The sequence below is a fragment of the Galleria mellonella genome, unplaced genomic scaffold (assembly GCF_026898425.1).
Source record: "Galleria mellonella isolate WM207_F2 unplaced genomic scaffold, CSIRO_AGI_GalMel_v1 utg1260, whole genome shotgun sequence".
NCBI classification, from domain to species: Eukaryota; Metazoa; Arthropoda; class Insecta; order Lepidoptera; family Pyralidae; genus Galleria; species Galleria mellonella.
The window spans coordinates 1,650,557-1,667,918 of NW_026441985.1; positions in this window are offsets into that span (position 1 = coordinate 1,650,557).

The following is a 17,362-nucleotide window of genomic DNA, read 5'->3' on the forward strand; positions in this document are numbered from 1 at the left end:
TTTAATTTGATATGAATGGTAAATAATGGGGACTTTTACAAAACCAAATTAGCAATTACAACTGTTTTAGAAATAATTTAAATAAAAACGCTGTGTGTTTGTATAATAAAAATAAACACATTTTATTTCTTAAAATTTAAATATATAAAACATAAACATGTTTAAAATAATTAAGATTACCAATTTTCATCAGAGGGTTGTCAGTTTTTTGTCATTCTAAGTTTCATAAAAAAATTTTAATGTCCCATAATTTCGGGTAAAGTTCAACAGTATAGTCCATAGAGTACAGACCTCTGATAATCTTAGGCTATATACTACTTTTTAGGGGTGAAACAAATTGTTTAATAATGGTGTCTATTTGCACAATTGCTAGCAATAATATACTATATTAGGTCGATACAACTCTAACAAATCTATAACCTGTGATCGAATAATTATAAAATGAATTTTAAAACCTTAGATATATGTATATTACTATAGAAGAAGGCAGAATTGTTAGAAGGCATTAGCAACTTTATGGATCGCAAATGTTAATGGACTAAGCATCCTCTTATTAAACAACCAGAATGGCCATTTTAGATCTCTACATCGAGAATGCATTTAAATATTTTATTAAATTTAAAGTTGATAATCTGATATTACTAAGGCTGCGAAGTAAATTATATCGGTCTATTGTTCTGGATAGTGACTAACACGGAAACTATGCCTCATGAAAGGTCATTAATAAAAGCAATATAATTTAAATAAAAATCCATGAAATTTTAGATCAATTTCCAAAAAGATGAAATTCTCAATCCAACTGTATTTTTTATCTTATTTTAAAAATCCTTTTTTAATTGTAATTAAAAAGCGACTTTAATTTTGTACATCGCTTGTGGCTTTCAAAATGAAGGGTTTCTCAATCAGTTTGCACATTTTACGCATATGTTACGCAATTATGTTGCAAAATGAATCAATTCCGATAAGTATTTTTGCAATCTATGTGGTTTACAAACTTTGTTATGTTTATAATTTTGTTACCATTGAAATGGCTATTAGTGTATTTTTAAGATTATATTCCGCGGTGGTTCCTTAAAAAAGATGCATACATACTCTTAGACATGTAGGGGGGAAGAGATTTTTAGAAATTACGGACTACCAGTTCCATTACTAACAATATACCTTGTCAGATCGACTTCCACGTGCCCCCCCCCCCCTCTGGAAACCAACATGTTGAATTCCAGGTGCATTCATCACGATGGGCTAATTGACCTGCCTTTTAATTCTCACGATCATCCCTCACTGCTGCCCCGCCAACATATACTGTAAGCACAGGTGGAATTGCCATTTCATTATCATCTATAAATAAAGTCTTAGACATGTCTGTACTCATGTGGTTGCCACTAAGCAATTCTGAAGTGAGCACAACTCACCCCAGTCCCTTTAAATACGTCAATAGTAATGCTGATTGTAACGTGAAGTAAAATACATTTGTTTAATTTAATTTATTTGAAACAGTTCCAGTAATACTTTATATCTGTAGACACCGTATGATTTAACCGGAGTGAATTGGTCCATGAAATTATTTTAGGATCTATTTCGATACTGCATTGTAAGTGCATTTCTAAAATAATGCATCCAGTTAGTTATTTTGAATAGCTGTTTTCAACTTGATGATGCAAGCATATTGAGAGAGATATTTATACATAAAAACTAATTATAAATATATATTTATTTTTCTTGATTTAATTTAGTTCTAATATCTACAAATAATAAAGACAGAAATTCTAAAATGTTTTTTATGCCATAATATTCTAAGATTTGTGGCACTTAAGATTTCAAATGTCCGTAATATTATTTTTATATCAAGATACTTACAGTTTTTTTGTAAATTTGTAAATATAATAGACACAATCTCTTTAAAATACCATATTTCATGACTGACAAGATTGATTGATTTGATGTGATAAGGTTCCAAGAATTACAAAAAAAAAAAAACAAAAGAAAATCACTTTCATATAGTAAAAATATTTTTATATACATCATTTCAAATACTTATTATTACTTCACTTAAAAAAAAAGTTATTTAAAATGTAAACGCAGTCATCAATATACGAATAATCAATATACAGAGAAAAAAAAAAACAAAAATAAAAAGTAGTGAAAAAAATGTTTAGCTAGCACTTGTTTTAAGTTATTCAGATCATTACAAGTAGGTGGGTGCTTTTGTTTCCGCATTTTCCTTATTTTTGAAGAGGCACACCGATAAGGCGCTATGAAACGATACCGGGACAAAGACTTGGCTTAATACACTTCTGAAGGCTCCTCATGGTTTCCTTATCAGAATATCACTCGTTATCTTTCCCGGAAGCCGCGCCCTATTGGGGGATATAACCGATATTTTCTTTATAAGAAAATTGTATGATAATTTAATACGATGGTATAGTGTCTTCGTGGGTTTAGTAAAAAAATAGACTGTAGAGTCAATCATTAGTTCTTTTTGATGTTTTAATATTGATTACTCTTTGGTTGCTGCAATTTTATTAAGTAATAGATTTAAATATATTGTAAGTGTTTGTGTTGTTTTATTTAAACTATCTTATTATAGAACAGAAGTCAAAGACAGAAATAACAGGGAACCATTTTATTTTTAAAGTGTACAATACAGATTAAAGAGAATATGTCTTAAGTCTCAACCAACTATATGATCTATGATAAACGTCATAACAAAATAGAAGGCGGCAAATTTAAACATTACAACCGCATATTACACAAACGCTCTTAATTATCCTGGTATTAGATATTTTAACATAAAATATATCATTAAATGTTTAAATGGAAAACAATTGAATGTTCTGTAATTTGTGTACCTAAAATGTACTATTAAATCAAAAGTAAATGCAGGGTTACAATCTCTTTTTCATTTATCAAATATTTTCTTTTATCTGCTGCTCATTTATAGTAATTATAGTTGTATGTGTATATATGTGGATGCAGGTGGCTCAGGACCGTTCCTTATGGCAGAGACTTATGTCAAACAATGGACGGATACTTATTTTAGTACTGCTTACTTAATTTTCTGTTATCCTCATGGTTGACTGGTAGAGAACGCCGTTAGAGTTTAAATCTGCCGTAAGTACACTTACATAATTGTGCATTGAAGTTTAAATAAATAAATAAATAAAATTACAAAAAAATATTAGAATGTCAAACAAAATAGATGCAAGATTTTCTAAAAAGTTCAAACAAATTGCTAGACGTCTCAAAACGGGTCGCAATCATTCTGACGACCCTACAAATCTCAGCAACTATTCTACAGTGGACATTATTTCGTTTTACATCCAATTTCCATAGGCGTCGAGCGTGAACGGATTAATGGAGCAAAAGATTGAGCCTACTCGGACTCCGGAACTGTTTTGAGTCGTAAAGACTAGTGACTCGCCCCGATTTCGCACGAATAGTTACATAGATTTCTAATATTTTGTTAATTATATACAGCTCATGTGACTCATGATGTAGTTTTCTACAGGTGAAAGAATTTTAAATATCTGCTAAATGTTTTTGGGTTTATTCATCATAAACAAAAAAAAATAATTCTTTCCTCTTTATAACCGACTTAAAAAAGAAGAAGATTCTCAATTCGGTTGTATTTTTTATTTAACATAAATAAGCTTATAACTCCGTCAGTTCTAAACCGACTTGGAAAGTTTTTCTTTTGTCTGAAAGGATATACTTACAGATTAGTTTCGCAGAAATTTTGTCAAAATAGCTTCAGTACTTTAATTTTTAGATGAAAATAACTGGTTTTATCACATTCGAAGTCGATTTTTGTTTGTGGGACAGAATTTAATTAATATATTAATATTTATCTACGTTCCTAATTTTGCTGTATAGTTATATAGTTTGTATTAATCAAAAAAAATAAAAGAAAAACAACTCTTTATTATATTTCTCAAAGAAAGTCACATAAAAAACAAAACAATAGCATTACAATAAGCCGGATAAAGTTATAGGCTGCCTTTTCGCTAAATAGCTATCTCTTTCAAGAAACGTTAGGATAAGGAGGAGTAAATTAGAATTGTATCTAGTCAAGGCGTAACAACACCTGCCTCCCTAGATAAGTGCCAAACGAGTCTATCAATAGATATGTTTCGTTACCGTTCTCGACATTAGAAAAGACTGGACGTTATTGGGTTGACAATATTTCATTCTATCTCATGGACCAGGTTACGATAAGTACTCTATTGGCAGATTATTTCATTACTTTTGTAGGAGACTTTTTCTTTTAGAATGAAATAATTTTTTTTTGCATTTCTTTTCTTAATACAATTCATTCATTCTCTTCCAGCTAGCTCTATTGTCTCTATTCTTTACAGTAAATACAAATAAATACAAATATGTTAATTGTGGATCATAGGTCAGGTTAAGGTATTACATTAATTAAATAGTATCTCCATGTCCTGCTATATAGGCATACAGGGGGGAAAGGAATTGTTAGTAATAGAAATTAAGACTCCCATTGCTAGCAATATACCCAACCAGGTCGACCTCCTCGCGGTTGCCCCTGGAAACTATCATGGTTAATTCCTGATGAATTTATCATGATGGGCTAACTGGCCTGTTTTCATTCTCATCTATCACCCTTCACTGCTCCGCCAGCGTATCCCAAAAGCGCAAGCGGAGTGACAATTCCATTTTCATCCATATATAGGCATACAATATATTGTATGAAACAATTATAAATTAAATACACGAATTATTTAACAATAGAATACAACATTACAAAATACACAATATTACAAACATTACACAAAGTATAGTTTAGTAATTGAATACTGTAATAATAATTGCAATTATTTTTGCCCCAACCAATTTTCTTTAATTTTTTTTTACAATCAAATGAATTGATTAAAAATACTGTACCCCATTCGACTGAGCATAATGATTTTCAACTCTGTTCTATATATAAATATCCTAAAAAGCATATGAAATGTAGTTAATAAACAAATATATGTGAAAACAAATATCAAGATATACGTATACATATATCTATATATACGTAATGTATAGTATACGTATATGTATAGTATACTATGACAAAATAGAAAACAACGAAAATAGGTAACTGCCTATTTCCCTCCATCATCACGCCAAAAATTCAAACGAACGCAATTCGTTTCCCATTGATTCCATGAAAAGAGCTATTTCGTACTAATATATCCTTTCCAAAATCAGTGGTGCCCTAAGGATGTAGATAAATGTTGGTCCCATCCCGTCCTGACACTTTTGCCGGGTTACAGAGCGAATAATGACCTCGTGCGGCCCTCCTTTCAACTATTTGTGTGTCCATTTGGGTCAATTGAGGCTTCAAGGGCTTTGTGCATGTTTTCCACTAACATTTGGTTGAAAGCTTTTTTGCTCAACTTCTTAAGCGTGGTGTTGCGTCATTTTTATCGTCTCAATCCGTTTTCTGTTTATTTGTATGTTCGCGAGAAATGTGGTCGTGTTTGTAGAATGATGGGAACATTCCGGCAATATTACAAAATGGTTAAGTTATTTCGTGTATACATAATAGTGGATATAGTATTACATATAATTAGAGTTACAATTAGGCATGGGTAATATGAGTACCGCCACGATATGTATATATATATATATATTGGATTTCTCTGGACATTGACAGTAGAATAAAGGTCATTATCCATTTCGTTATCGTCCACACCGGTCGGACATCTATATTAATTTTGATCGACTGCTATATTTTGATATTATTTATTGGATAACCGAAATTTTATATATTTATTATTGGGCCAATATATATAACAATCTATTGAATTAAAAAAACTATACCTATGTCAAATACCTCAAGAGTTTGTTATGCCATATTATTGTTTATTTGTAAATTAGCATGCTGTGTTTCCTTTAAAATGATTGTACACTAAGTATAAATAGACAATAATTTTAGTATAAAATTTTATCAGTGTAACAATTGCTAGGAGACCAAATAACGATAAAATAAAAATAAAATATATAGATACTGTAGCTACAATAAACAATATTGCTATATATTGCTCACTTCTATAAGTTACAATTTCATTATATTAGTATAAATAAAAATGGGAAAGGTTGATACGTTAGTTCGGACATATCAAGAATATCATATCAGAAAAATGTCAGAAACAGATGTATAATACCAAATTAATAGATAACAATCAGATAGATCATATTTTATTTGAGAGAAAAGTAAAGTGCGACCGGATTATCGAGCATGTAATATAAATATATAGTCATATAAAATGAGTTATAAAAATGCATAAAGTCAAAAATTTATATAATTACAGAGACCTTTAGTAATTGTTTACGTAAGTTCTCTCTAATTCCATATTATTTATCATTAGAGATCCGGCTCGACTTCACACGGATAGACAGTATTTTCAAAAATAATATACATGTAGACTTTGTTACTCGCTGATATTTCTATTGGTGGTAAAATTTATAAAATCGAATTAAATACCTTCTCTCTTATACAAAATACTAACGAATCTATGAATCTATGACTAAGAATGAGGTGGCGACATGTACTGCCTCGTTCCTAACAGATGGATAATATATAGCAATATCTATATATTTTAGTTACAATATCTTATATATGTTATCTAATATATTTTTTCAAAAAAAAAATTGGATAACAGACATTTGCCATATTCGTTAAGCCAGTATTTAATGTCAAAATGTAGATCCGGTTAGATCCGGTTTAATTAAATTTATATAAATATCCGACCAACATGAGCGATATTCATATGGGCGATGGTCTTTTTTACGTCGTTACCGTCCAGAGAAACCTAATATATAGATATTGGGACGGTATCGATATAACCCATGCCTACTTGTTCTTTCTCATGCGATTCTATCAATAGAATCGTCTGTATCTTGTCTATGAAGCTACTCCTTTTTTAAATCGCTTAAAAACTAAAGGAATGTATAAACTATACCATGCTATGTTCGCGTTAGATTAGGACTACAAGTAAAAAATATATAGATACTTATGTATAAATAAAAACATAAGCAAAAGTAAACTAAGATGTCTTCCTTATACGACGTTGGTAAGGAACGGGATCAAGGGATATACCGTTTATATCATAAAGGTGCTGTTTCCTTACAGCCTCGCATTTAATTTAATAGTCTTTTATACCAGAAATCTCTTACAGAGCTACAACGAGCGGAGTGTTGGAGTGATAACAAAAACGAGAAATTTTATATCAGACTCTAATATTAGTCGGTAAGCTTGAATGGTTTTATTATGGTATTATTTTTGTTACTATTTATTTAGCTCTTACACATTTTGCACTTTCAATTTTTAAATTACTCTTTAAAATAAAAAAAAAAGATTGTGTTTACAAACCTATCCGTGTACCAAACTTCGTTCAAATTTGTTTGGTCTTGAATGAAAGAGTAACAAACATCTATCCATTGTTACAAAAATACAAATTTACGAATATAATATGAATATGACTAAAAATAATTTGTATTTAATATAATTATGCATAATGTGTAATCCATTGTTTTTCATAGATTCTCTTTTTCATAACTCATCGTGTTGGTATCATCATTTCACGAAATATATTTGAATCGACACATACTATCGATTAATTATGAAAAGTACTATTTCTAATGTAAATTAAAACTAAGAAACGATTACCCGAAATTTCTACGCGGACAGGGAATAGTAAACGGCGTGAAAAATAACTAGTTATTCAGAAATTGAAAACGAATGTGATATCTATGATAAACTGGCGTGATTATAAGTAAAAACATTATTAAAATATGAAATCACATTCCAATAATTATTGTGTAATTGAAATATTTCAAAACGGGTGGAATTTTTTATTTACGCTTAGCCACTTGACAATTTAATACATAATTACAAATTGATACAATAATCTTTGTTCTATCTACAGTATTGGGCATATTCAAAATAAATTAAATATCGAAGAAAGAAGGACATTTTTCAGGTTTATATATACTACGTATATTCAAATTAATTTATTCCCTCATATCTTCTTAACTGCTTATTATGACAAATAAGGTATTGTTAGAATAGTTTTGATCAACTGCTATAGTTTAATTTTTAAATTTTTATCAACAGCGTTTGCTGTTAATATTAATTATTACAATACCATGCCATAACTAATTTGAAATCATAATTTTGACTTCCTTTTAAAATAATAAATAATAGATTCAAATTAATATATCCACGTTAAACATAAATAACGTAAGATCTCGCTGTTTACTTCTGCAGGCATCAATTTTCACTAAAAAGCCTGATACCTATAGAAGTCAGCAGCAAGATGTTAGGATAAAAAATAAGATTTAACTAGAAATAAATAATAAATTATCATTATTATATCTTCTCCATTATATTTTAACTTCATGCCACTAACGAAACCTTTCTTGATAGATAAATGGCTGCCTACATCTGCTTTCTGAAAAGGTTCACTGCGAAAAAACCCTATAAAGTTCCGATAACGTTGTTAGATTAATGAAAACTTTCTTACGAAGTCTTCTATGTTTTTTGGGGCTGAGTAAGAGTAATAAGATTAACGGTAACTACCTAACTACCTACATTATTCAATATTAACCAAAAAGTCGGTTTCCCATAGATCTTAACGAAAATGTAAACAAATGAATAATTGGCTCAGCCACAATAAAGTGTTCTTGTAATAATTTCAATAAAATTTAGTTATCTTTTCATTTCATCATTCATTCATATATTACAGCATGTTAGGTTACTAACATGCTGTTTTTTATGGATGATAATGGAATTATAACCTCACTTAGGCTATTCGTATGGCATGGTCCCAGTGAGGGATGATAAGTGAGGATGACCTACTTCAGCAGGTCAATTAGCCCATCGTGATAATTTCAATAATGAATCAATCACGATGGTTTCCAAGGGGAACTGCGAGGAGGTTAAACTGATAAGTTACTAGGGTTACTAGGGTTGTTAATCCCCGTTACTAACAATCCCTTCTCCCTCCTATCCTATCGTATTATAGTTGAATTAGTATAAGGTTCGTTTAAGAAATAAGGAAAAAGTCCGTAAAAAAACTGAAGAAATAAAGTTTTTGGGTAATTAAATTCATTTTATAAGTTCCACTAAAGATATATTTCTAACTAAATCAAGGTATATAATACGAGTATATTGTTAAAATTAAAATTCAAAATTCAAACATTACATTTATGTAAAACGTAACATTCAACATTCGCCAGAGGGAGACTTTGTACAAAAGTCAATTGCTTGGGTACCTCTGTCTCATTCGTGTTTCAAGCGTGAAGCAGTTGTGTTTGCATGGCTGTGTTTCGGTTTGAAGGGTGGGATATGGTGTGAATTTACTGGGTACAGAGGAATAACACCTGAGTCCTCAGGAATGGCAACGCATGGAGAGTATCATGGGCGGAAACAGTATACTCTGTTATGTCCATGGTACTGCTCATGTCTATAGGCGACGGTTACAACTATCCATCGGGCGGGCCATCAGCTTGTTTGCCATTCTAAGTCGTATAAAAAAAATTATTATATCTAGCCAAATACATTTGAATCCACAAGGAGTGATTTTATAAATAAATAGACAAATTTTGCAGATAACTTTGACTACATATAACCTATAAAGCATTCAGAGATTCATAAGCTGTTAGATAGACGATGTAATTTTTATGCAACTGAGTTTACTGAGTAAATGACTGCGCCCCGTCATAGGCACGGATAGTTCGGGATCGCTCTCTCTTTGATGACCTCCATCCAAACCCCAGGACGTTGTAGAGCTGTATAGTGATGTAACATTAGACGATAAAAATAAAAGATATATTTAGGATAAAGAGGCCAAAAACATAAACGAATTTTACACTTTATCAATTTAGACGATAATAAAGAATATAGATATTACACCTATCAAACTTAGATTATATAGATATAGAAAAACAGGTCAACTTTTTATCACCTAACTGTCAAATTAGCTGATTCGTTTTTTTAACAGTATTCTATATATTTACGCACAAACTATATCTTGATGTATTATTTAACAAATAAAATGAGTATTTACGCATTAATATGATGCAGAATTTATAAGACAAAATAAATACAGAAATTACTAAGGAATCACTCATAACTATTTATCACGCAAAATTGTATGAAAAAGTTGATCCATTTATCAAGAAGCCTAGAAATATTGTATGGAGACACTATCTATATAATCTAAGCTATCAACATATTATACTCGTATAAAACCTCAATCAATCAAGCAGATCTTGAATAATTCATATAGTTTAAAATATTTTAGATTGCAAAAATAAACAAAAAAAATATTATAGTTTCCTACTAAAACGATGGAAAGAAAAAACAATTTTTTCATAACGCACATTTGACCTTATAATATGTAAATATTTATTACAACAGTCCCTTGTACATCACTGGCCCTCGTAAATATTGCCTATTACAGAGAACAAAAAAAGAGATTTGTAATACCAACCTAAATATATTTATTATCAAAATGGATATTTTATTAACATTGAAATTCATATGTAAATGTTTTCACTCCTAAGGATTAACATTCTATTGCTCTTGAACCAGAATGTGAGAGATTTTTAACATTCATAATTAAATATTAGTAGATTTCATGCAAGATCAGCAACACGCACATGACACTCCTAGTATTGCAGGCTTCCATAGGCTACAGTAGCCGTTTACTATCAAACGGGATGTAAGCTTGTTTACCACCTTCGTGGTATAAAAAAAAAACAGAATATTTCCCCAAACAAACATGGATCGAAAAACGATAAATAGTACTGCCTTCCATATTAATATGGTTCAACTAATTATTCAATTAGTTGATGAGGCAAATTTTTTTGTCACATCTTATTCAAATTTCTTTGTTCAAATTTCCGCTCTAGAATACGCTCTTAAAAGAATGCTAATCTTTCAATTTCACCCAATAGTTTTCACCCAATTTTAGTAGTTATTTCTCACGGTATTGACAGCATATATCTAAAATATCCTAGTATATAAAATGATCTATCTATAAAGTAAAGATATAACCTATTCATGTATCAAGTTTCATCCATTTCAGTCAAACATATAAAATATCTTTATAAACTTAACATCTTATCATAATATTTAGTACGGATTAACAAAGTTTTATCGACTCTTGACGGCACTAGACTACGGCAATGCGGACAATTCAGGACGTGGACAAATGTGGCTGCCGACTCGCCGTGACACGTTCATTGAGCTTTCATTTGGGCAATTTTCGACTAAATCCCGGCCAATCGGATGCTCTCCTGCCTTAACTGCTTCTCTTTGCAGTAAATACTGGAGTTTGAACTACCCTAAAATTCGGTTAAGGATACGGATTAGATTTATGATTTGTAATTTTAACTGAGAACGCTTTTGTTTGTTATAATTAATTGCTTAGGTCAGAAATAATTCAAATATTATCATTATAGTAAATGAATAGTTTTGGTATTTATTGTTTTTTGAAAATGTAAACTTATTAATTTAAATATTTGACAAAACAATATATATTGTAACATATAATATAAATGAAAAATATGTAAATCTAAACTAAGGAAACTCTTAATATGGTCACAAGAGTAAACAATCTACACTTCAGAGATGCATTAGAGGCCTAATGCAGTAACTTTCATAATTAAATAGAAAGTACATTAATATTATAAAGACCTAAAACGATTTATAAGTGTACTTCGTTTAATTAATAAATTTCTACGCTAATCCGCAAATTGAGAAATTTAATAGACATTCAATTAGCAATAAGTTTTTTTCTTCAAATCCGGAGATGTAACTTCTACATCAGGTAGTACACAATTTATTTCAGAAATAAGATGATAATGTTTAAATATAAAAGTTTATAAAGATATTAATAGCTTAATTTATTTAGTTATAGTTGAGTTTAAGTTTATTTAGTTTATTAGTTAATTTATTCTTAAACTAATTTAAACACAATTTCGTACACAAATCTTGGATCGGCACTTGGAATCTTAGTCGATTTGTTACAGTTAATTGTGACAATAAATATAACATTTTACAATCTTCAAATGTAAAAGAGAAAATACACAGTTTGTGAAAAATAAAAATTTCATGAATTCCATACTTCACCAACTTTTATATTTTTGTACGCCAGCAAATTGCACGCCATTTTTCGTACAAGACACGAGACTTTATCAAACATTGGAGGACTCGAACATGATTATAAGTGTACGTGCTTAGACTAAGATTTGACATCGAAAGGAATTGTGGCGCATCAAAGAAACTCGAGCGGCGCTTTGATTTTCGTATAAAAAGTGTTCTTGTTATCGCAAAGAATAAATTCCCTCTTCATATGAATATATTGTTACGGTGCTTTTTATAAAGTGAACTGGAAAACAAGTATCTTGAGTTCCCATGGCCTTTTAAGTAGATCTAAGAGGTTTGAGTGCCCTCCAGGTCGTGTTATGATTTGTTACGGAGTAATTCCATTAGCTAAAATATTATTGGAATGTTTTGTATAGATTTTGTAATTAGGCAACTTTTTATATGCATGGGTCATTAATAACAAAGTTTCAAAGAGATTTACTTACATAAAATTATGAACTAGTACAAAAAATAAAAATAAATACGTGTAAATTATGTTTTAACAAATTAATTTCTTTATGAAAAAAAGAATATTAATTTATTTTATAATATAACTCAGACTTTTCTTTGTATTTCATAATAATAGTTTGGTAATGTGGTATATATTATGTATGATAGATAGGGATCTAAAATAAAAAAGGATTCTGTAATTTGTATAGAAAAAGCGTAATATATTACCCTACCTAATATATAATCCTACATACCACAACACAACATAGCCTTTAGGCTATCATATATTGTATTATGTAGGATATGGGCCATTTCTGTGGCAAATTTCATTTAAATTCATTCAGCTGTCTAACCGTGATTGTGTAACGTCATGTGTGACCCTCGGGGGAGAATGAACCTGGTAAATAAAGCCCGTTGACACACAACGAATAGCTAAAAGAACCGAAACATTTTTATGTGTAAATCCACAGAATTAATGTTCTATGTTATTTATGATTTCCGATGGCAAACTGGTGGGCTCTTTGCTTTTATGTAAATAAAGTCCTAAGTTCGATTCCCAGTTGGACCAAATTCGGATTATGAAACGAACTCTTTTGAATTGACCCATGTTTGGGTATTCTGAAATGTGCCCCTAGATGTATGTTGGCTGGTTCCACATAACACAGTCGTAGTTTGAAGATCACACAATTGATGTGATTGTATGGTCTTTATTATTATTGTTATAATTGAAATTCTACTACGTTCGAATCATCATCCTCATATCAGCCTTTAACCGTCCACTGTTAAATATAAGCCTCCCTTTTGGAAGGAAGGAGGTTGCTAGTACTTACTACGCTTGGCAGGCGAATTGACAACCGCAGTTAGGCTTTAGAGATGTTTTAAGAGGAACGCTGCTGCACATCCCTCGCCCTCCCTTAGCCGTGTCTTATGGCACTCACGGAAAAGGAAGGGGTGGCTTGTTCTATACTCGGACCACACGGTCACACTGCTGTTAGAATAAAAACTACAATAATAGATATATACTAAAAATGCATAAATAAACTTTTTAAACATCTTCACAAACTTTTGCATACATTATATATTATTATTAGCAAGGTTGAACACATTTTAGTTTATGGCATAAAAGAAATGAAACTATAATTTCGAAGGTGTTTTGCTTTCGTGCATGAGTTGGATAGTCATAATTTGATCGCAACTCGAATTTGGTGCCATAATCTACATAAATATGTTGGTTGTAAATCGAACAACCCATCGAAGCTGTATATCAAGCTAGCTACATGGGGATTTTGTTTTTTTTTTATGAAAATATCTTGAATATGTTACATAAAATATTGTAGCATTATTTCTTTTTTTATTCTATGTGTTGTATGTTATTGTTATTACATTATTGTTTTTTGGATCAGCTTCTTGACATCGTTCTTAACCTTTTATTTAGATATTTTTTCTATATTATCTTCATTCTAAAGTTTACTGGCAAGTATTTTCATAAAATAAAATATAGTGCTATAGTAATCCCACATGGAGTAGATAGAATCCACTACGGTAAGGATCGAGATAAGAGACCAAGTCAACTATTATGGAGATAAGGAAATTATTATAAGATTTTAATATACTAACTACCAGATTAACTTACGTGTAATTTTGTCGTAAAAGCTCGTCTAGTTTCAGGACCATTCGGGACCCTTAGTCCTGAGGGTCTGTGATGCAAGTACGAGCCTGACATGTTATGAAATCAATACGAGAGTATTAAATTTATTTGTGAGCGGTGTTTATGATCCCTACGGGTTAAGGGGTAATTAAAATTACCACAAACTTTTTGGTATCCATGTTACGATACTTACAAGCTTTGACGCTTGTAAATTGTTTTGTTTACTTTTATGGTAACATGCTCTTTAATATGGAAGTTGAGGTGTCAGAATTACGAGTATATAATATATTTTTGCCAACTGTATTATTTTAGTTATATTTGGTATGCTATAAACCCATTATCATTCCACTGCTGCGTACAATATTTATCTCTAAAAAGGATATATTAGCCCGTTATCACTAATATGATTATATACCAGGGAAATGGGAATGTTAGGGGTTTCATAAAATTTAGTAATTACGGAAAATTTCGATTTAGTTGCTTGAAATTTTAACTTGTTAATAAAAATCCACATGAAGTTTACTCATTTCATTAGATTTAATTAAGTAAAATAAAATATGCCAGGAAATATAGTAATATATTTTCATATTTATTTATTTAATCTTTAATGCACAGTTAAATTCTATGTACATTTGGCGGACTTAACACTGAACGGTGTCCTCTATCAGTCAACTATTGGGCATACCGAGAAATAAGTAGGCTGTGCATTATTGAGTAGCGGAAAAATAAAAGAATACTTGATATATTCATATAATATAAACATACATAAATACATATAATAAATACATAAAATAAATACATAAAATATTACTGTATAAAACAATTTACTGTAATAAGAAGAGCAAATAGCAATCTATGACTCAAATAGAGTAACTAGCAAGATTAAATTTAAAGGGAAAGTGATTTTTCTAAGAAATAGGTGCGCAATTCATATCATTAGATTTTCTCTAAAAGAAAACGTATTACTCGTAAATTGGAATATCGACGTCTTCCTTAATTTCCCTAGATATTTCACGAAATTCCTAGAGTATCTTCATTTTCCTACAACATATATATATCTATATATTTTAGACACACAAAGAGTTTTTCAGTGTACGAAAATAAAATAAAAACACAATCGTGCCGACCGAAATTTATGTCCACAAACTATCGACGTGCAAAGGGCTTTTCACCATAAAAGTCATGGGCTGCACTATACCCTACTAACACGCATTTGCGTGCCACCAAATTTTTATATTCGCAGCCTCTCGCTCCACTAACCTTATTTGTTTCCACACATATCACTGTTGTTATCTTGCCACTCATTTCACCTCTACCCTCGTGTGTACAGGGTTCAAATCGCTTCCCCCCAAAAGGTTGTTACGCGTAAGCCTTTATTGCGTACTGTCACGTAACGAGCCCAGGTGTGGAATGCTTTTACATGGAAAATAGAGGATTGCTTGACGCTTGCTTTAATACAAAAAAGGAAACATTACAACGTCGACTTATTTTAACTTTTTTTGATCGATCTCCAACATTCGATTGAGAACCTTAATACTTGTGAATAAGGTCCTCTTGTGTTTCTATTATCTACAGTTAATTTTTAAGTGGCAACACTACAGCTGGGCATTTTTTAAAGCGCAGCCTGTGAAACGATTGTGGAACATGCGATTACGGAGTTCTTGGGTTAATTACTTAATTAAATTGCCTTAGCTGTGACCTACACGATATAAATTACATCGTTTGATTTTTATTGATGGCAACATTACAAACTAAGTTTTGTACTACTGTAGCTACGAATGTTTCTGTAATTTTTACGAAAAAAAATGTTAATTAAAAGTTACTACTAAGTCAATTTCAACTTTAATAAACATAGTTGTCTAAATTATAGGTACTGTATAACACCATCATAGGCCCCTGACATAGCTTATCAAATGTAATTATATCTATATTATCTGTGATATTTATATATATATATATATATATATATATCTATATATATATATATATATAAAGTGTGTATATATATATATATATATATATACTATATATATATATATACTTAAAAAATCAAATATATTATATCAGTTGTGTACAGACATCAATCAATTCCAATTTTATTACATGTACAGATTTTATAATATATATATATATATATATATATATATATATATATATATATATATATATATATATATATTATAAACATGGACTATGTGTGTGTGCTGCTAAATAATAAACTATCCAATTCAATACTTCATTAAACGGTGTTGATCAGTAAATTAGCTGTAATATGAGACATTTCTCACTCGCTTTATGACAATGATATATAGACATAGCACGTATAGCCTTTAGACATAGTCTGCCTAAACTATATTTGTATAACTAATCCCTAAACTTCTTCATTATCATGTCAACATTATATCAGCCTTTAACTTTTGAACATAAGTCTCCTTGGGGGTTTGTCTAGTAGTTGCCATAATCAGGTGGCCTATTCTATGAAACAAGTCCAATTTGTTTTCATAAACTTGTAATATTAGAACGAAATTCCAGAAGAATATAATGGACGGAATTTTTAGAATAATTTTACATTAATATTTCAATAAAGAAAATTAAAAACTAAAAACGACGTACTTAATTATCTCTCTTTTTGCATATCAGTTGGCAGACACTTTTAAATAGTCAATAGGGCAGAACTTTTTAGGTCAAACAATTTAACAAAACAACTCTATCTATTGTAGCTCGTGTAAACAAATATAAAGCATGAATTTCTATTGATTTTAAATTAATTACTCTTATTAACAACAGGTGGTGTTTCTTTTCGGAAACAAATTTTCTATCAGTCGGAAACTAATTCACGATCTTACATTTTAAGTTGAATTAATGTACCATAGTCATGATGCTCTTAATAATTGTGTTAAAATATTATATTTGACGTTCGTATTCTCTCTCTGCATATAACATTATTACGTACCATTTAAACTAATTGCCACTCCACTACATTTCGCCTACGTACGGCTTATCGCAGTACTACTTAACAACTAACTAATGGCATTACACCCGGTAAAAGGAACGGCTAACTAAGGAAACGTTGTTAACATCTTTCCAACTGTTATCCACTT